Source organism: Amblyomma mixtum, chromosome 7, assembly GCF_055824585.1.
Source record: "Amblyomma mixtum isolate Tamu chromosome 7, ASM5582458v1, whole genome shotgun sequence".
NCBI classification, from domain to species: domain Eukaryota; kingdom Metazoa; phylum Arthropoda; class Arachnida; order Ixodida; family Ixodidae; genus Amblyomma; species Amblyomma mixtum.
This window is the reverse complement of record NC_143018.1, coordinates 67,348,992-67,368,967: the sequence shown is the minus strand read 5'-3', so window position 1 is coordinate 67,368,967 and position 19,976 is coordinate 67,348,992. Positions and strand designations below refer to the sequence as shown.

At 46.1% G+C, this 19,976-nt stretch overlaps 1 long non-coding RNA gene across 2 annotated transcripts in view; it reads right to left on the bottom strand.

The window, feature by feature from the left end:
* Positions 1-19,976, bottom strand: part of LOC149336372 (uncharacterized) — a 35,424-nt gene that overhangs the window by 4,789 nt on the left and 10,659 nt on the right. For both annotated transcript variants that reach the window (XR_016284263.1, XR_016284264.1), the window contains 6 exons: positions 16,880-16,918; positions 12,810-12,955; positions 7,076-7,114; positions 6,379-6,416; positions 4,423-4,606; positions 1,216-1,361 (listed from right to left, as the gene is read on the bottom strand). This is a non-coding gene — a long non-coding RNA (uncharacterized LOC149336372). The remainder of the gene's footprint in view (positions 1-1,215; positions 1,362-4,422; positions 4,607-6,378; positions 6,417-7,075; positions 7,115-12,809; positions 12,956-16,879; positions 16,919-19,976) is intronic.

The window sequence follows — 19,976 nt, the reverse complement described above, 5'->3', positions numbered from 1 at the left end:
TTATATCGACCAGCTCTACGTATATTTAACAGGGCTGCGCTCAGCACAAGGTGCTCATGTAAATGTCAGGGCCACAGCGTGGAATGCTAGCGCGACGGTGAGGCTCAAAGCCTAGAAGCTGAGGTGCTTATTCGGACAACGCCGGACAAAAGACCCTACTATTGCAGTAAAGTACGAGTCACAACACAGGTTTTCATTGCATTAGAAAGATGGGATGATGCGCACATGGAACAGTCACAAGAAATAACACGGGACGGGTTTTCATTGGAGTCATCTTGCGTTTAAGAATTTTCTGGACTGTCTTATCCAAAAGAGCTATATAATTGCATAGATTGGAGGTGGCTATATGACCGACAGAAGAGATGGTTTATGGGGGTTTAGCGTCCCAAAGCGACTCAGGCTATGAGGGACGCCTTAGTGAAGGGCTCCGGAAATTTTGACCACCTGGAGTTCTTTAAAGTGCACTAACATCGCACAGTACACAGGCCTCTAGAATTTCGCCTTCATCTAAATTCGACCGCCGCGGCCGGGATTGAACACGCGTCTTTCGGGCCAGCAGCCGCGTGCCACAAAGACTGAGCCACCGCGGTGGCCCGACAGAAGACAGTCAAGACAAAATACGCCATTGGCGCCAGAAAAGAGCAGAAAAATACAAAAAGACCGCACAGAGGATGCATGCTTTGTGTTTGCCATGGATAAGGACTTTAAGAACTAGGTATGCGGATTGGCAATTGATACAGTTAAAAAATTACTGAACGGAACATCGACCCTGATTTCACCAGGTGTCTTCGCGGTTGTAAAGCAAAAGCCGCTAACGTAAACCAAGCCGCAGACGTAGTGTGAGCTTACGGTAATCAATTTCAAATGCTCTTCTCTATATCAAGCAGCTAAAGGCTGCAGTAGTTTGTTCTTGAAACACTTCTGTTCCCTGCAACTTAAATTATGCACACGACTGCGACGCGGAATGTTGAATCGCGGATAGATATTTAAAGGATGTCTTGGTGGTTACACTCCTGACGCGTTATCCAGGAAATTTCTTTTTCTCGTTTCGTACTGGTAAGATGCGAAAACAAAGCGTAGTCCATACTACGTCCGCGACAGCACAATCCAACTCGTTAACGTTTCCCCGCCCTTGCACATTTTGCGCCTGTGAAGCATGTGCACGCTGCTGCTCGCACATGCGGTATTAGAAAGAATGTGTAGAATGCAACGTACTTGTGTCTTTGTCACTCATGTTGAATGAAGTTCAAGTCAGGAAACAGGCCAAAGTCTGTGGTTATTGAATCAGGGTAAGGCTAAGCCAGGGTACAGTCCAGTCAGGGGTCGTTACACGGTTGGAGATGTGCGGCGGCCCAGGTATGCTGGAGGGAAAGAAACGAAGGCAAGATCATTAGATGTCAGATCTGTCACCCATAGCCTTAGATCTTCGGTGCGATCAGCAGACACAAGTCTGCTTTTTGCCCTAAAACGACCTACAACCACCGCCCGCAAGCAAGCCAGTGGTTGCAACAGCTGTGCAGCATGGGCCCAGCCGTTTGCGCAAGTGCAGCGTGATTGACGTTAGCCTGAGTAGCGGTAACGTACCACCTTCCACGCCCATGACGTCCCATCTTTCTTTCGAGGGAAGGCAAGTTATGTCTTGTACATTTTGCTCATGTTTTTCGTTCCGCTAGCGGTACTTTTCACAATTTCAGCTTGGCCACATCGCCAATCGGAAGATATCGGCCTGTACTGCAGCTGCAAATAGGAATGAACGCTCTGACCGCAGGTAAAGCATCGCGTTTCAAACAGTCGAGTTGACAAGTTGACTCTACTTAGGGCGCGTGCACTCAGCACTGTCGTAACCTGAACACTTTTTTCCATAGTGATGTGAGCGGAAATATTCAAGTAACCTCTACGTCCAATGCTGTGCTTGTATAAACGGCGTCAAAGAATATCTGAATTTCCGTTTTTACTGCTCGAGAAAATGTCTTTCTCTGAAATAGAAACAACCTCAAGCCTGATGAATATTTCTGTGGTAGGAGAGAACGAAAGGTTCTCTTTCAAGAAAAGATATAACTGTCCTGCAGCCTGAACGCTCTTATATAGCGGTACTTCTTAACTTTGCGGTATAGCGCGTTTGTAGTACTGGTACACTAATATAAAATCTTGAAGAAAATAAACTTTTCACACGTGTTCAATACGGCTTTATGAAAAAATTGCAGGCAACGTCTTGAAACGTCGCCATAGAAAAGTAGCCCACTCGCATTGGTCTCTTCCCGGATGTTAACGTTCTTTTTACAGTGTAAGATGATCCGCTGCTGAATGCATTGCGCAAAACCAAATGGTCAATGACTGCCTGTTGAACTTCTAAACGAAAACATTGCTAAGTGCACTTTGCAAATCTCTTTGGGATTCCGCAGTTTGGTTCTTGCGATTTTTCTTTTGGATCTTGCGATATGCGATTCTTAATGTTAATTGCTGGAAAAGTGCAGCGGTGGCGTAGAGGTAGAGGCAAGAGCACTCTGTTTCGAATCTCGGTGCCATGCGATTCTCCACAAGGGTTTAATTAACAAAACCTCCGCTTCTCGTAGGACTAACATAAACAGGCCTGGGGCGCGGCCTGATCTGGGTGACCAGAATCGACAAAGCACCCTCTCGGATCCTCACAACAAAGCACCAGGATTTGCCCACGCCGGTGTGGTACTTAGCTACAACCTCCTGCATAGCAAACCAATTAACCCTCGGCCCTCAGACCCCAACGGCTGAGGACTAACTCACAAAGGCAGCGGACAGAACTGTGGCATAGCGGAAGGTGATAAGAACCCGGCCTCCGGACATGCCGCCGTTGCATAAGAATCTGGTAACGTATACCGCTGGTACTTTAACCAGTGAGGCGAGCCTACCGGTCCCGTAAAAGAATTAGCGGGTATAAAATAGGTTGTCGTAGCCACTTATGCGCACTTCCTTTCCTGAAAATGATCGGAGTGTAAAACGTTGTCTAGGCCAACGCCAATGAACACAATGAACGCCGACGGCCTATGGCTTCAGCGCCGCTTCTCTGGCACAACGTTGGTAATGCATGCGGCCCACATCTCTCCCTCTTCACCTCACGTACCTATAAGCGCGATTCAGGCGTCCACTAACCCAGGCAGCCAGTCATGCGCACTTCCTTTCCTAAAAAATGGCACAACGTTGACAATGCCAACGCTTTCAGCGCACGTAGCTTAAAGACGATCGAGGTGTCCACTGTTCCAAGAAGGCAGTTATGCGCCTTTCCTTTGCTGTCCAAGGTTCCGTTTCATTGGTTTCCCAGCTTAAAGCGCGAGTAAGGTGTCCACTGCTGGTTACAACGGACAGCGGCGACGGCGACACCGTGAAACGTAGAAACGGGTGCCAAAGAGCTGCGCTCTAAAACCAATTTACCAATTTCACCCTCTGCTTTCCAAGCTCCCACTCCGTTGGTTTCGCAGCTTAAGGCGCGACAAAGTCTTCCACTGCTGGTTACAACAGACAAAGGCGACGGCGACGCCGACACCGCGAAACGCAGGGACAGGCGCCAGAGAGCTGAGCTGTAAAAGCAATTTACCAATTTTACCCTCTGCCTATAATTTTTTTTATTTTTCTCTCTTGTCTTTTTTCTTTTCTCATTTCGTTTATTTTATTTACGAAACCCATGCATTCACTAGATGGCGGAGTGGTAGCGTTACCTCTTCAAACGCCAAAGGCCCTTGCCTTGTTCCATTCCCAGCCGCGACACAGGCTTTTTTTTTTTAAGTAGCGACGCCGAAACGCGGAAACACTTGCTAACACAACTTGTAGAGGGCATAAAAGGATTTCGCCTTAAAAACAAATAATTACTTTCATGGGCGAACAAAAGGCGCATGAAGCAGATAATGAGCGTCCACCCGTTTGACTTCGACCAGTCGGTTATGACGACTTCTGCTCAGAAACCCTATTCGTCGAGAGAAACTGTCTTCGCATTCTTTCGCGACGGAATTCACGAGGCCAAATGAGCAAATGACGGGGACAAATGAGAAGCGTACATCTGAATATAGCGTTGGAAAATTTTTCGCTCAGACAGAATGCGAGACTTCGGAGCTCTATAGATACGGTGTCCTGATTAATCGCACATGACATTAAGTAAAAGATTTTGGGACAGGCGAGGTCCTGCCGCGTTCTGCGCACTACGGCACGTTGTGTAACCAGGAATTTCTTGCGGTTAGAAACGGAGGCTTGACTGCATTGCATGAGTACAGGCTCGGCAGTGCATACAGAGAAGTTTTCTCGAACTCGGTATCGTCCATAGGAGACTTACTTCCAGCGCGTTCGTAATGCCTTTTGACCCGGCCTCTCGTCCTTATGAGCACAGACAACGTAGCCAACACAAGCAGCAGTTGCCTAACCTAGGTTTACCGAGAGCAGCCACAGCCTGTTCCATACCTCGTCTCCCGTTCGAAGCCCTGGCTGGTCAGGCGCCGCGGATGAAGACGCTCCGGCGGCGACGGGGACGTCAGCCTGGGTTGCGTTCCGGGCCACAGGCCGCCAAGATTTCCATCGAAGACGAATCAGCTCACGGATGCTGCGACGACGGGGCATGGGACACCTCTGCGACATCATGATGCCCCTACCACCCCAGAAAGCTTCTAAGTCGGAGTCCGCAGAACCGGTCGTGGGTCCACTGTGTGCAGCGTTCGGCACCTCATTGCCTAGCGCGACGTTGCAGAATCCAATTATCTCGGCGGTGCGCTTGGCCATGGCTCTCGCTGGCTTGCACGAACTCGGTCTGTCTAACAGCTATGAATTGAGGAGAACTGATAAATATAGTAGTGTTGCGTGATGCCGGCGCCCTCTGTTTTAACCGATGTGAAACCTTCTAAGTAGGTGAAAGATCATGATCTGATAACTCTCATGATGATAAGATCCGGGTGATAACTGAAAGGCATTATCTGATAACTCTACATCTTTATTAATCTTACACAGCGGTTGCACACTGTGTACCTGTTTCAGGCAGACCACTGCCAGCAGGAGTGTCGCTAGACGGCGCTACAGAAGGCGCCGCTGGAAAAAGGCTAAGCGAAAAAGTTCGATCAAAACAGTTTGAAAGCGCTAGACAGTCTTTCGCGCAGCGCTTACCACTGCTAATTATATTTTATGTACATAGGTCATCGCCACGCGTCTAACTTTGGTTTTATGCCCTTGTCGTTCTCACTTTTCTCTCGTTGCAGTTCCAGCCACCCGTTCGCAGAGGAGAAGGCGGAAGGGATAAGCCACCATACGTGGTCAATAAAACTTTCCTGTAATATTGTGGGGAAATCTTCAGGAGACCAGACTGTAGGCCGAGAGCGCCGATTGCGCCTTCAACGATTTTCAAGTGCAATCAATAATATCGTAATAGACCTTTGTGCAGTCTCATTTATGTCCGCTTCCCTTGCGCGTTTGTGAAGACAGTGATTTAAGCACCACTACAAAGCGTGACCAAGAGGTCAAATTTAAATAAAACCGATATTTATCCCAGATTCGCTTCAGGTGCCACAAAAACTGAAGTAAGCGGCGAGAAAGTGGAAAGTTCCTTCGACGTCTCGAACGCCGTTCGAAGTGCCGAACCTATGCCTCCGTTTCCCACGAGAACGAAATAAGGAAATCGACTTGAAAAATCTCGCCAGACCGTCCATGAAATGGGCTGTTGGAGTCTATGGGATGCTACTAACCTCCAAATAAACTTACTTAGGAGAGACTTGCTGCTGTGTGAACGAACATGCACGGGGTGCATGAGCTATCGTTATCGACGGAGGAAGGCTGTAAATTTTCTAAGTATTGCGCGGCCTGCAAAATATATCGTCTACGTCTAAATTTTGTTGAAAGTATATGCAATAGCTTCAAAGCAAAACTAAATAGTCGCTGATAGAGTCGCAGGAACCTATGAGGGATGTTTAAAAGAAAAGAAAGCTCCAGTTGTGCTTGACAAGGGTGAAGGGACGTTCCTGGATAAGACGTTGTAGCTGCATTTTTGTCTGCAAATACTACCTGCTTTCTTGTCGCGCATTCCCGTGATATCATACTCACGAGCACTACTTCCACACTGCTCTTACGGTAGTCGTGAATCTCAAAAGCTCGGACTTTGTGACCAGTTGAGTGCAGGTGTCGTAGTAGCCATGAACTTGTAACAGCATTTATACTTATCGGCTTCAGAAGCTACAGCTTCAAGACATATTGTACGGTCAAGTAAACACAAAACAGACTTCTACAGGCACACGGATAAAACATCTAGAAAACGCCTTCCCTCTACCAGCACTCACATTTCAGGCTTGTCATTAATTGCAAGAAGCACGGCATGATCTAGCATAAACTATTGCATTTTAACTAGATTTCGCAAGCTGTGATCATTCATGCACTTACCTCCACGGGTCTGCCTGCGCTGGCCGCGGTCTTGGATGCTGTATAAAAGAAAGTATGTTATATAATGAGAGAGCAATGTAAAATATTCTATTTTACACAGAGATTTCGGAAGATATAATAGTTCATGCATGTACCGCCAGGTGCCCGCGAAGTGCATGTCGACCCGGATGGCGCAGAATTAAAGAAAGCAGGTTATATAATGACACTGAGCTTCAAAGAACCCCACTGTGGTAGTACCACTGGATATTAGAGACACGCGTATTATATAAACTAGTCTTGAATAAAGATTTGTGTCATACTTACAAAACACCATTTTGAAAGAGACATGTACGTTATCAGCAAGGCCCACTATGAACATTATTAGTTGTCAGTGCGCTCTTACTGTAGTGTGGAATTTCATAAGCCCAGACTACTCACTGAGCAGTCCAGTGCACACGTCATAGTACCCATGAACTTGTAAAAGCATTTCTACTTATCGGCTTTAGAAGCTACAGCATCAAGTCCTATTGTACGGTAACGTCCACACACATTAGGTGTCACTTGTGTAAGAGCATGGATTTAATGATTAGAATACGCCTCTTCTCTGCCAGCGCTCAGATTTTGGGCTCGTTCATAATTGAGTTGAGCATGGCATGATCTAGCACAAACTATTCCACTTTGCGTAGGTTTCGCAAGCTGTGATCGTTCATGCACGTACCGGCACTGGTCTGGGCTGGCCCGGTAGTCGACTAGGCAGCTGAATCAAAGAAACCAGGTTATATAATGAGACTGAGGTGCAAAGAACCCCAATGTGGCGGCTTGGCGGCTCCACTGGATATTAGCGACAAGAGTACTATAAACTAGCCCTGAGTTGAGAATGGTTGCATACTTATACACGACCAAAATTTTAGAAAACACGTGAAATATATTACAGGGAACTCCTGCAGCAGCATGGTTTGATGATATGCACATTAATAAAAACACTAAATCTGGGAAGAAAAATCTGCTGGTTCCACCAGCGCCACGTGCAGGAGGCAATCTGAACCATCCGCAATTTAAAGCATACGAAGTCAAACACGGCCGCATAGTTTACAAAATACCATCCTTATGCAACATACGCACTCAGCTGATATGAGCTGTCAAGGGAATGTAAAGAGGCGCTCGTTGAAATACGTTGAAGGAAAACAACCACATGACACCGGTGGTATTCGAACCCACGGTTTTCGATTTTCGCGTCTTGCGCTCTACCAACTGAGATAAGGGGATGGGTGCCCGAAGAAGTCCTGCTTTCGGGAGTATTTTCGAAGCGAAAAGCTTCACGACGACGGTTGGAGTCGAGCTTCGCGAATACCGGGCAGGCTGCAAAAGCCTTATTCTGCGCATGCGCGAAACCTAGTGTAGGCACGCGCAGCGCAGGTGGCCACCGACTCCGTAGTAAAAAAAAAGAATGAAAATAAGCACATCACCAAAAATAAAAAAGAAATGAAATAAATAAAATATCCCAAATAAAAAATAAATGAAAGAAACAGAGCACCAGGAAAAACATATCTAGGCGGACACCCGAACCGCGCCGTATGAGAAGGAAAATGAAAAGAAAATTGGTTTTAAGGAAAGGAAACGACACCGGTCTCTCTCATATCTGGGTGGATACTCAAACCGCGGACACAGGATGAGAAAACACACACACGAGCGCTGCGCCGTAACGGCCTTAAGGAAAATGAAATAAAATCAAAATTCTCTCATATCTTGGCGTACACCCGAAAGGAATGGACACCACAGTACATGTCTCTAAAGCAACCTTCTAAGACAGCACCGTAGTTACTACACGTGACTCCTCCTCCGCCTCCGTACAGGCAGTGTGTGGGCGGCCGAACACCACCATCGTTATCTTGGTGCTCCCAGCGCATTGTGTGCGAGCTGCGAGAGCCATGACGTCAATCCCAGCGTAACTGAACCTTACAACCAGGCTTAACCACAGCTAAGCCACTTCCAAAATTTTGTGTTTTGTAACAGAACCTTGAGAGTGTTAACCAGCGCCACAGCGCCAAGGTTTGTTTATACTACATATAAATAGCATCGAAAGCTGGAGATTGGACACTTCAGGTAATACCGAGCCCCGCCGCGGTCGCACAGTGGTTACAGCGCTCGCCTGCTGACCCGAAAGACGCGGGTTCGATCCTTGCCGCGGCTGATGAATTTCGATGGAGGCGATATTCTAGAGGCCCGTATAGTGAGCGATGACAGTGCACGTAAAAGAATCCTAGGCGGTCGAAATTCACTACGGCGTCGCAGAAAGCCTGAGTCACTTTGGGACGTTAAACCCCAATCAACCAACCCATCAACCAATCAGGTAATACCAAAAAGTGCTTGCAGAGGTATATGAGGAGGAAAATTGTGGTTCATTTATTCCCGCTAAAACTTATCAGAGAAGCTTTGTGAAAAAAAATAAACAATACTTTTAACGACTGCACAGGGCAGAACAATGGATATCAGTAATAAAGTGCAGGTCTTGTGCAATCCTACGATGCAGGAGTTGTAGTCGAAAATCATGCGAGATTTTTCCGCTTGCCGAAATCTCAGCTGTCATCTCTTGACAACGATCTCTCTCAGGTTAGGATACCGCAAGAAAGCAGCTACAGGCAGTGAAAAATCTGCACTGTAGTTACCTGCAGAATGAACTTTCCTGGAATCGAACGTTAAACAGGCTCCACGCAAGTACGTATCATACTGTAATAAACAAAAAAACAACACAATAGCCAGGGGACATATCCGTACTAAGTGAACAGCGTGATTATGAATGGAAATGCCACGCAGCTGGGGTTGTAAATGCTTACGATAGCATGTCAGCATACAGCCGTGGATCGGATACGGTCTAAAAGAAAATGCCTGTACAGGGCACTTTTTATGCAAACGGCTAAATTATGGTGTTAAAGTAATACAATAAAATCTCATACCAAGTTTCTCGAAAGCGATTTGAAAATAGCGGATGGAACTTGCATAAATTTACCATGCACATGACTAAGCTCTTTTATGCACTATTCTTCTGAATGAATTTTGAAGTGTGCTCTCTTTTTCACCATAATAAAGAACGTGGGGTTTTAAACACATGCTGTGACATCTACAATATTTCATAGGGAGTAAACTGTTTCGCTTTAAAGCGCTGATGAAATACTGCGAGAGCACCCTACAAAGGCCTCATACCACACAACTGGCAGGCACATGATTGTTCATTACCACGATGGAAAAACTCCACACTACAATAAATGCCGCAGGTTTGTTTATTGAAGGCTGAGGCAAAAATGCGGTTTAATAATGAAGGCAAGGTATAAAGACGCCTGCCTAGAATTCAGAATTTTGCAACTGGCATACGGCATTTAAGGCGGAGCTTCAACACTGGCTAACACAGCAAACCTGGAAAAGCCGTGAGGTGCGGTTACATCGGTTACTAGTTCCATGGAATCAGGGATTTATTTTTTAACACATGGAGGGTAGGTTTGAATGACTGATGCATCAAATCTACTGTGGCGACTTCCACTATCGCAGAATAGGAGCTAGAGCGCAGCCAAGAATACCTGCGATTTTCGAGAACACTGCCTTGAGCGTGTAGTCTGGGAAGAGTTCCTCTCCGAAGATGACATGTTCCCAAATATGGAAGTGTTGAACATTATCCAGTGAGATCGCTCAACTCTCAAACATAAAATTAATATAACAGGCCACTTCTATCGCTAATTGAGCAGGGTTTTCAGCCAGTCTAAACGAGTCGAAAAGATGGAATCGACTTTTGTCCATGCCCCCCAATTTTAAAACATCGGCAGCTAGCAGCTTTTTATTTGAATCAAATCCACAAGCAATTCAATATGCCATGGTGAAGGCATAAGCACATGGACTGAAATTTTATCTTGATATCAGTCTCGTTTATTACACCAGCCCACTGGAAAAAAATACTCCTATATGTGAAGAATAATGTGGTGGACGTACGCAGCTAGTGCAAGGCTTGCTTCAAAATCACGGCTTACAGTGGCTTCGGCTCCGGCTGGGAGAGCGCTACCAGCCGCCGAGTAACTATGCTTTGGATGTTTCAGTGTGGGGAACGGAAGCCTCGGAAATCAAAGAAAGGGGGAAGAATTGACACAGATGCATCAAACACGCTGGAGAATACCTTGAAAAATATAGATAGCTGTTATGTAGAAATTGCCGCATTTTCTTAAATAGAAAATAGGGACCCATTGTGGCAGCATGTCCTGTAATTACCCGCTACCTTATCGCTCTATACGTCTCGGTTGAATATTCTTTTTTTAGCGTAACCTGAAGTAATCTGTGCCCAGTATAAACGGGACGCTACCGAATGATGAAATGATGAAAATTCAGGATTAACGGGCCAAAGGGACCGCGTCGCAGTATATCTAGCCTAAAATAAGGATGTGTGTACTGGAGACGAGAGCAAAGGGAAAAGGCCAGAAGAAAGCTCGTACCCTTTGGAAAACCGTTAGATATCATTAGGCACTCGTGATTGTTGCAGTACCATAAATACTTTCCGTATATGAGAGAGATGCTTATGTTACTTCGTCAGAGCTGCCGTGTATAAACATCGTGCACACAGGCTTTATGATTTCCACTGGCGATGTTATAGATTGTCATATGTGCAACTTCTCGGCTCGACTCTGCACGAAGAATATTTATACAGCCCTTGAACCAAAACTTAGAAAAGAATATTGCAAGAAGACGCCCCACAGGAGGCATCGATAAAGGTTGAGACAACTCAGACAGCGTAAGCTGGTTTATCATTTAGGCGCTAACAAAGCGGAGATTTGGAGTGCTTCTTTCAATTCATAACTGCGTGAGACATCCATCGCAGTGTAATATAAGTCCCAATTTCACGTAGAAACGCTCCTTTGGGCTTCGCGGAGCCAAACCCCGGTTTATATCCTACATTGAAGTACGCTGTTAGTCTACTGTTCCAACCACTTGAATCATCATGCAGGATAGCAAAAATTAGGTGAGGTTTCGTATTTTAAAGATTATTTCATTTCGACCCCACGTAAGTCAGAGAGAAAGTAAAAGAGTGTGGGGAGCAAGCGAATAATTACAGACATGGCCGGCATGGTCCCGGAACCCCCTTTAGACCCCCTCAGCCGCCGAATAAAGTTTCCCAGAGTCCCACTTACCACACTGTGACAATTCGGCGCCCGACAGACTCCCAGTTTCTTTCCCGGGATCAGATTAGCGTGGCTAGAGCTCACCAGGTGTGTCAAACCCATTGTGCTCATGCCAATCGTCGCCATCGAAGCCGGTCGGCCAGTGGTGCATGTGCGAGCTGTGCATGATATCGATCGGCTCTACGTCTTTAACAGGACAACACTCAGCGCAAGGTGCTGATGTAAATGCCAGGGCCCCAGCGTGGAATGATGGCGCGACGGAAAGGCTCAAATCCTAGAAGCTGAGGTGCTCATTCGGACAACGCCGGACGCAACACCTTAGGCTTGCAGTAAAGAACGAGTTACAACGCAGGTTTACATTCGAGTCAAATTGTGTTTAAAAATTTTATGGACTGTCCTCTCCAAAACAGCTTTATAACTGCACAGATTGGAGGTGGCTACATGGCCGACAGAAGAGTTAGTTTTAGGGGGTTTAACGTCGCAAAGCGACTCAGGCTATGAGGGACGCCGTAGTGAAGGCTCTGGAAATTTCGACCACCTGGGGTTCTTTAAAGTGCACTGACATCGCACTGTACACACGCCTGTAGAATTTCGCCTTCATCGAAATTCGACTGCCGTGGCCGGGATCGAACACGCGTCTTTCGGGTCAGCAGCCGAGTGCCACAAAGACTGAGCCACCGCGGCGGTCGGACAGAAGAGAGTCAGGACAGATTACGCCATTGGGGCAAGAAAAGACCAGAAAAATACAAAAAGACCACAAAGAGGCAGCACGCCTTGTATTTGCCATGGGCAAGGACTTTAAGAGGTAGCTAAGCTGATTGGCAATTGGTACAGTTAAAAAATTACTGAACGGAACATCGACCCTGCGGTTCGCGGGTGTCAAGGCAAAGCCGCTAGCGTAAACCAAGCCGCATACGTAGTGTGAGGTTACGGTACTCAATTTTAAATGCACTTCTCTATATCCAGCAGCTAACGGCTGCAGCAGTTTGTTCTTGACACACTTCCTTTCCAGGCAAGTTAAATAATGAGCACGACTGCGGCGCGGAATGTTGAATTGTGGCTAAATACTTATAGAATGTCTTGGTGGTCACACTTCTAACGCGTTACGCAGGAAATTTCTGTTTCCGGTTTCGTATTGATAAAGATGGGACACCAAAGCGTAGTCGATACTACGTCCGCGACAGCACAATCCAACTCGTTAACGTTTCTCGCCCTTGCATATTTTGCACCTTTGAAGCATGTGTACGTTTTGCTCGCACCTACGGTATTAGAAGGAATGTGTAGAAAACAACGTACTTGTGTCTTTGTCACTCATGTTGAATGAAGTTCAAGTCAGGATACAGGTCAAAGTCCGTGGTTATTGAAGCGGAGTAAGGCTAAGCCAGGGTACAGTCCAGTCAGGGGTCGTTACACGGTTGGAGATGTGCGGCGGCCCAGGTATGCTGGAAGGAAAGAAACGAAGGCAAGATCATTAGATGTCAGATCTGTCACCCATACCCTTAGATCTTCGGTGCGATCAGCAGACACAAGTCTGCTTTTTGCCCAAAAACGACCTACAACCACCGCCCGCAAGCAAGCCAGTGGTTGCAACAGCTGTGCAGCATACGCCACGCCGTTTGCGCAAGTGCAGCGTGATTGACGTTAGCCTGAGTAGCGGTAACGTACCACCTTCCACGCCCATGACGTCCCATCTTTCTTTCCAGGGAAGGCAAGTTATGTCTTGGACATTTTGCTCATGTTTTTCGTTCCGCTAGCGGTACTTTTCACAATTTAAGCTTGGCCACATCGCCAATAGGAAGATATCGGCCGGTACTGCAGCAGTAAATAAGAAACACCCCTCTGACAGCAGGTAAAGCCTTGCGTTTCAAACATTCGAGATGGTAAGATGACGCTACTTAGGGCGCGTGCACTCAGCACTGTCGTAACCTGAATACTTTTTTCCGTAGTGATGTGAGCGGAAATATTCAAGTAACCTCTACGTCGAATGCTGTGCTTGTATAAACGGCGCCAAAGAGTATAGAAATTCCCGTTTTTACTGCTGAAGGAAACGGCTTTCTCTTAAATAGAAACAACCCCAAGCCTGATGCATATTTTTGTGGTAAGAGAGAACGAAGGGTTCTCGTTCAAGAAAGGATATAACTATCCTGCAGCCTGAATGCTCTTGTATAGCGGCCCTTCTTGACATTGCTGACTCGTACGTCTGTAGTACTGGTACACTAATATAAAATATTGAGGACAATCAACTTTTCACACGTGTTAAATACGGCTTTATGAAAAAATTGCAGGCAACGTCTTGAAACATCGCCATAGAAAATTAGCCCACTCGCATTGGTCTTTTCCCTGGATGTTAACGTTCTCTGTACAGTGTAAGATGAGACACTGCTAAATGCATTGCGCAAAACGAAACGGTCAATGACTGCCTGTTAAAACTTCTAAACGGAAACATTACGAAGTGCACGTTGTAAATCTCTTTTGAATTCCGCAGTTTGGTTCTTGCAATTTTTCGTTTGTTTCTTGCGGTATGCGATTTTTAATGTTAAGTGATGGAAAGGTGCAGCGGTGACGTAGAGGCAGAGGCAAGAGCACTCTGTTTCGAATCTAGGTGCCATGCGATTCTCCACACGGGTTTAACAAAAACTCCGCTTGTTGTACGACTTACATAAACAGGCCTGGGGCACGGCCTGATCTCAGTGACCAGAACCGACAAAGCACCCTCTCGGACCGTCACAACAACGCACCAGGATTTGCCCACCTCGGTGTGGTACTTAGCTACAACCTCCTGCATTAGTAAACCAATTAACCCTCGGCCGTCAGACCCCAACGGCTGAGGACTAACTCACAAAGGCAGCGGACAGAACTGCGTCATAGCGGAAGGTGGTAAGAAACCGGCCTCCGGACATGCCGCCGTTGCAAACAATCTGGTAACGTATACCACTGGTACTTTATCCTGTGAGGCGAGCCTACCGGTGCCGTTAAAGGAATTAGCGGGTATAAAATAGGTTGTCGTAGGGTTATTTTAATACTATAGGCGACGTTCACAATGTTTTAGAGGGCAGAGCCCGAATAGAGCGCGAAAAACCCAATCCGGCTTTCTGTACATCGAATGTTGCGAAAACCAAGGGGACCTCACGATGGCTGGAATGCTTGGATATTCAGGAAAGGAAGAGCTTTATTATAAAAATTGTTAGAATAAATTGTTCCAGAAGTGGGTTTAGGACCCAGGACGGTGCATACAGATCAGCCTCGCAATGTTGGTCACTACATTAGAGTAGTACGCCATGGCCGCCCACAACACCCCACGTGCTAACCGAAAATCTATCGCCGCCGGCGCGGTGGCTGAGTGGTGGTGGTGCTCGGCTGCTGGCCCGAAAGACGCGGCTTTGATCCCGGCCGCGGAGGTCGAATTTTGATGGAGGCGTGATGGGTTCTGGAAATTTCGACCACCTAGGGTTCTTTAACATGCGCTGTCGTTAGGGGGGCACCTTTATTATTATATTACTATTATTATATTTGTTGTTAGGGGGCATCTTTATACAAGTAATTACTTAATCGAGTTGCGAACAATGAAAGTACACTAGTTCTCGGCCAGATCAGTGGAGTTGTTTTGCAGTGGGGTCTCTCTTCTGAAAAGCAATACCGCTCTGCAGGTCCGCGCTATTCTGCCACGCTGAATAACGCGCGAGTTGTATACCGCACAAGTTCTGTAGTCCTTGCCTCCGGCAGATAAAAGTGACTAGCTCTCAGCTGTGCGCTTGCCGCATCTCACGCTAGTAGTAAACCTCTAGAGAAAGGTAGCGAACAGGTACATGAAGTCCCGCGGTCGGAAAATGTAAGCCTGAGATCCGAAATCGACCATGCCCAATGCTTTCCATGCCTTCACCAGATTCAAATTCTAATTCTTTCATGATTCGGACCAGCGGCCACTACCTGACCTTAGTACGTGTGCACCCTTACCACCTCCAGCACCTTGATACCAATTGCGAACTGCTGTTCCCTTGATGCGTGATGGGATGGTTGGGCATATCGAAAATTTCTCAGTGCCAGCTCTTAGGCGTCTTACGCATAAGTTCTTCGGGAGGGACGTGACAAGAGATATGCGTAACTCGACCAGCCGCAACCGCCAGAGGCGAAACATCCGTGCACTGCAACATGTCAGCACACGTCACAGGTTGTTCTTTAATGGTGTCAAAGCCTCAGGTATGAATCCAGAGCCTTGCATACGGCGTCCCTCACCGCCCATACGTTAGTTCGGAACACAAACCACCCAGTTTTGCAATTTATACAGGTTGCTTTAGTTTTCAACCTATGTTGTTTTATTCTCTGCGCGCTATTAGCAAGATTGATTACCTTCTTGCTGCTGACACTATGCTGCTGACACTATGTGAAGTATGCGGAAACAAAGTCACCGCGGAGCAACGACAGCAGGCTACTTTATGTGAAAAGGATACCTTTCCCCTTAACAGAATGATGAAATGCCGTTATTAGAGTAACCCTCATTTGTGAGGAATTTGTGTTTGAGTACCCTGCGATGTCAGTGCACGTTAAAGAACCCCAGGTGGTCGGAATTTCTGGAGCCCTTCACAACGGCGTCCCTCATAGCCTGAGTCGCTCTGGGATGCTAAACCCCCATAAACCATTAACCGTTTTGTATAGTGGCAGGTCGCTTAGTCCTCATTCCTGTTTTAGCCAACTAGCGAACAAAGCAAATATTTTTCAAAGCGCCATTGCCACATCCTGTGCAATTTCATTGACCACGTTTCCCCACGGTACCAATGTCGCTTTTTTTTTTCTCGAAATAGTATACTATATTCGCGGACTTTGGGTATGAAACACTGGCGCACAGCGTTTGGGCGAATAAAACCGCACACCTGCGAACAATGAGGATGCTTGTTGGACTCTGGTCGCAAAGTTTGCAATTGTGGCGCACTCAATAACTATCACTACGTCACTTTGATTTTAGATCAGAGCCAGAGGCAACATGCGTTTGCTACCAAGCAGTACGGCTCTTACTACTTTTGCTCCTAATAAAACACCTTCGCGATCGGCCATTGTTAGCACCTAGGAAACTTAAGAGATCAATCAAATGGCTTCCCTTGCGAGCGTGCATATTTCGAAAACCACATTAAACTTCAAAACTAAAAGACGATAACTTTGAAGAACGTCTAAAACAGGTTCGTAAAATTACTTTTCTCAGCAATGATTGTCAACGCGAGCACAGTAAAATTAGGCACCATGGATGACAACGCCACGCACTCCCGCCTGTGTCTGAGCAAATTTTGCTCTTCAGTCTTGTGTGCAGCAGTCAAAGAAGTAGATTTTAGCTCCACGCAGTCCCATTACCAGGCAGGGCAGTAGAGTTTACGTACCAATCTGGGAGGTCAGTCGCACGGAGGACGACGCCTTTGCTGCAAGGAAAGAAATTTTTTGCATAAGGCTCCATTTTATGCCGAATTTAACACTGACAATTCCAGATACAATTTCGATTATTATTAGGCGAAAATAAGAACTAGCAATACGTCTAGCAATACCAAAGGTGTGGGAGAGAAAAGTGGTGTGGCAGCGGGCGGGACCAGACTATTCAATTCAATTCAATTTTATTCAACATCTTGAGGATGTTGGGTGCGCCGACAAAAAGCCAGAGAGAAGGCTTGACAGAGGTCGACGCACCCTACAATAACTTGACAGCAGCACCAGAATGTTGTACAGTCCACGGCAAGTGAGCACACAGGAAAAAAAAATAATAAAATACAAATCATGAGTAAAAATCTCCGTGACACGAAGTGCTGACGGTACCTAGGGTTACAGCAATTTAGATGCCTTATTTAATGAGTACGGAAGAGTATAGCAAAGCATTTGGCGACCGTAATTCGGCACGAACCATGTGAAACCAGTACGGGTGGTGTACTTCTGTTCTTTACATTTTAAGTTCGACAGGTTCATCATAAATGGATTGTTTTGTCTAATACTTGTTTTATACCGCCTTAACAGTATACTTTCAAAAACTTGTGGGAGGGGGGTAATGCTAAGAGATGCAAAAATCGGTTCGGTGTGTTCAAATCGTGAAGCATTAACAATATTCCGAACAATTTTCTTCTGAAGTATATGTACCCGTTTGATATTAATAAATGATGTTGTGCCCCATACCAAAATACAATAATTAACAACAGAAGAAAACAGTGCATTGTACAGTATCTGCTTAATATGTTTTGGTAAAAGGTATCGCAGTCGGGACACGATACCAGCAACCTTGGACAACTTGTCCCTGACCTTTGAAACGTGTTCATCCCAACATAAATTTTCATTAAACAGCACTCCTAGACTTTTGACCGTAGGAACTATTTGAATGAATGATGAACCCATTTTCAGAGAAATTTGTGAGACAGCAGGATCCTTATTTTCTTAGCGCAGATCAGCGAATGCTTGGGATGTGGCTTCAGAAGCAGGTGCGCAATAACTCTTCGCCCAGACAAAGAAAGCCTGGAGAAATGGTTTGCACAAACCGGGATGCATTTTGCTGCTCCTGGTTCACAAACTTGTAGCCAAGACATTGAACTCTTGCTGGCCACGGGTATGCACTACGAAAGGTTGCTATCATTAGCTAGGCTGGTTATGGAGGGCGTATCCACCCGCAGGATGAATAGAATCTCACTTCGACCGACGCGGCGTGGTACTAACAGAAACGTGAAAATCATCCGGCGCTCATTCTCTCTTGAGCATGTAGTATACCTGTTAGCTTCGGATATGTGCTCTAGAATATCTTTACCGAATTAGCACAACTCACATTTCGCTATTAAGACGGAAGCCTTTAATGCCTCATCGTTGCAAGCAGTAGTTGTCGACAGAAATGTCACGCTTTTCACTTGGTCGAAATGGTCGTGACGTCACAGTGCGCGAATTTCAAGCGGGGCCAATTGTACTTTGGCTAGTAACCATGCAACCAATTAAAGGAATAGTACAGTGATGCTCCAAGTAAGTGGGACTGAGTTTAGTTAATTGCTTAATCACCCAATTACTCTAATTAATATTTCAAGGGAGACCATATAAATAAATAAAAGGGAGTATGAAATGGGTCGAGTTGGGGAATCGAACCAGGGTCGCCGGAGTGCGAGGCCAGCACTCTAACCACTCCGCCATGCCAGCTTTTTTTTTTTTTATTTATTGCCTGAGTTCGGCAAGGCTGTGGTACGTGATGCAAGTGTTGCATTGTGCAAGGAAGAACGTACAGAGACTGCACCGGATCTTTGCCGTTTTTACATACCTTCCTTTAAATTACATACCGGAACACTACCAGTAAAGGAATTCTTGGAAAGGAAGCAGTTATTTCTACCTTGGGGATCACATTGTTTAATTTGTAAACAACCAGAAACAATAGACCACGTTTTTTTGCACTGTTGGGAGGGGGTATACTTTTGGGACATTTTGCAACGGACTTTAAAAAAGGAATTTCCGCTCGACGCTCATGGTATTCGGTACTTGCCTGTAGAGAGTGAGGATGGGACACCATTCGACCTCATTATGCTAATGGGCCTCCATTGTATTTGGCGCTCCAGAATGGCAGGTTATCATTGCGATCCTGATGCACGGCCAGCACGGATCTATTTTCGGGAGTGCATGCATAAGTATATTGAAGTTCAGAAACTTGCTCCTGAAGCTCCCGAGTGGCTCGAAAGAGTCGAGCCTTTGGTGACGCTTAAGGAGTTTTAATATGATGAAGCCACGCAACCCCGGGCGGATAGTGTTGTTAATTATTGCTCATTGCGCTCTGCAAGTGTATTTGTGCACTCCGCCATGCCAGCTCGATGGTTTGGAATGAACAAACGCACGTCTAGTTGACACGGTGTCTTCGTTCACTCCCATCTTCCTCCCTTCCCGTTACGGCGAGGTTCAGGTGTGCACAGATATGCGAGACACGCACATTTCCTTTCCTCAAAAACCAATTAACCGACGAGCAAGGCGTACAGCTGAACGGGCGATGACGTTCGGTACACTTCCTGGCAGCGTTGCAAGACGCTGTCGCGTACCACACTTAGAGGCGAAGCTTCACATCATAACCACACATCAGTGAAACACAAGCAGCTACACTGCACTTAAGGGCTTCACCTCACCGCACTCTAGGTCAACAAAGTGCCCCTGAATATTTTGAAATAGGTCTGCGTATGTACTGTCTATGTACGGCAGTAAGCAACTGACTTTACTTTGCTTACCATAGGTGTCCCATATCCTAAGGCACAAGCGTATTATACGCGTTTATGTTATAAAGAGAAACATGTGGTGTGAGACGCATGCCTTTATAGGGATCTGATTATTTTCTAATTCACTGATCACGCTCTTGTGAGCTGAGCATTATTTCACGATATTAAATGGCAGAGTTAGCTTCCTGACAATACAGTAGGCTCCCTAATGTTCGTCCAACTTGACAAGCAACGCTAGAGAGCGTAAACAATCCCCAAACGCTGCTAAAAA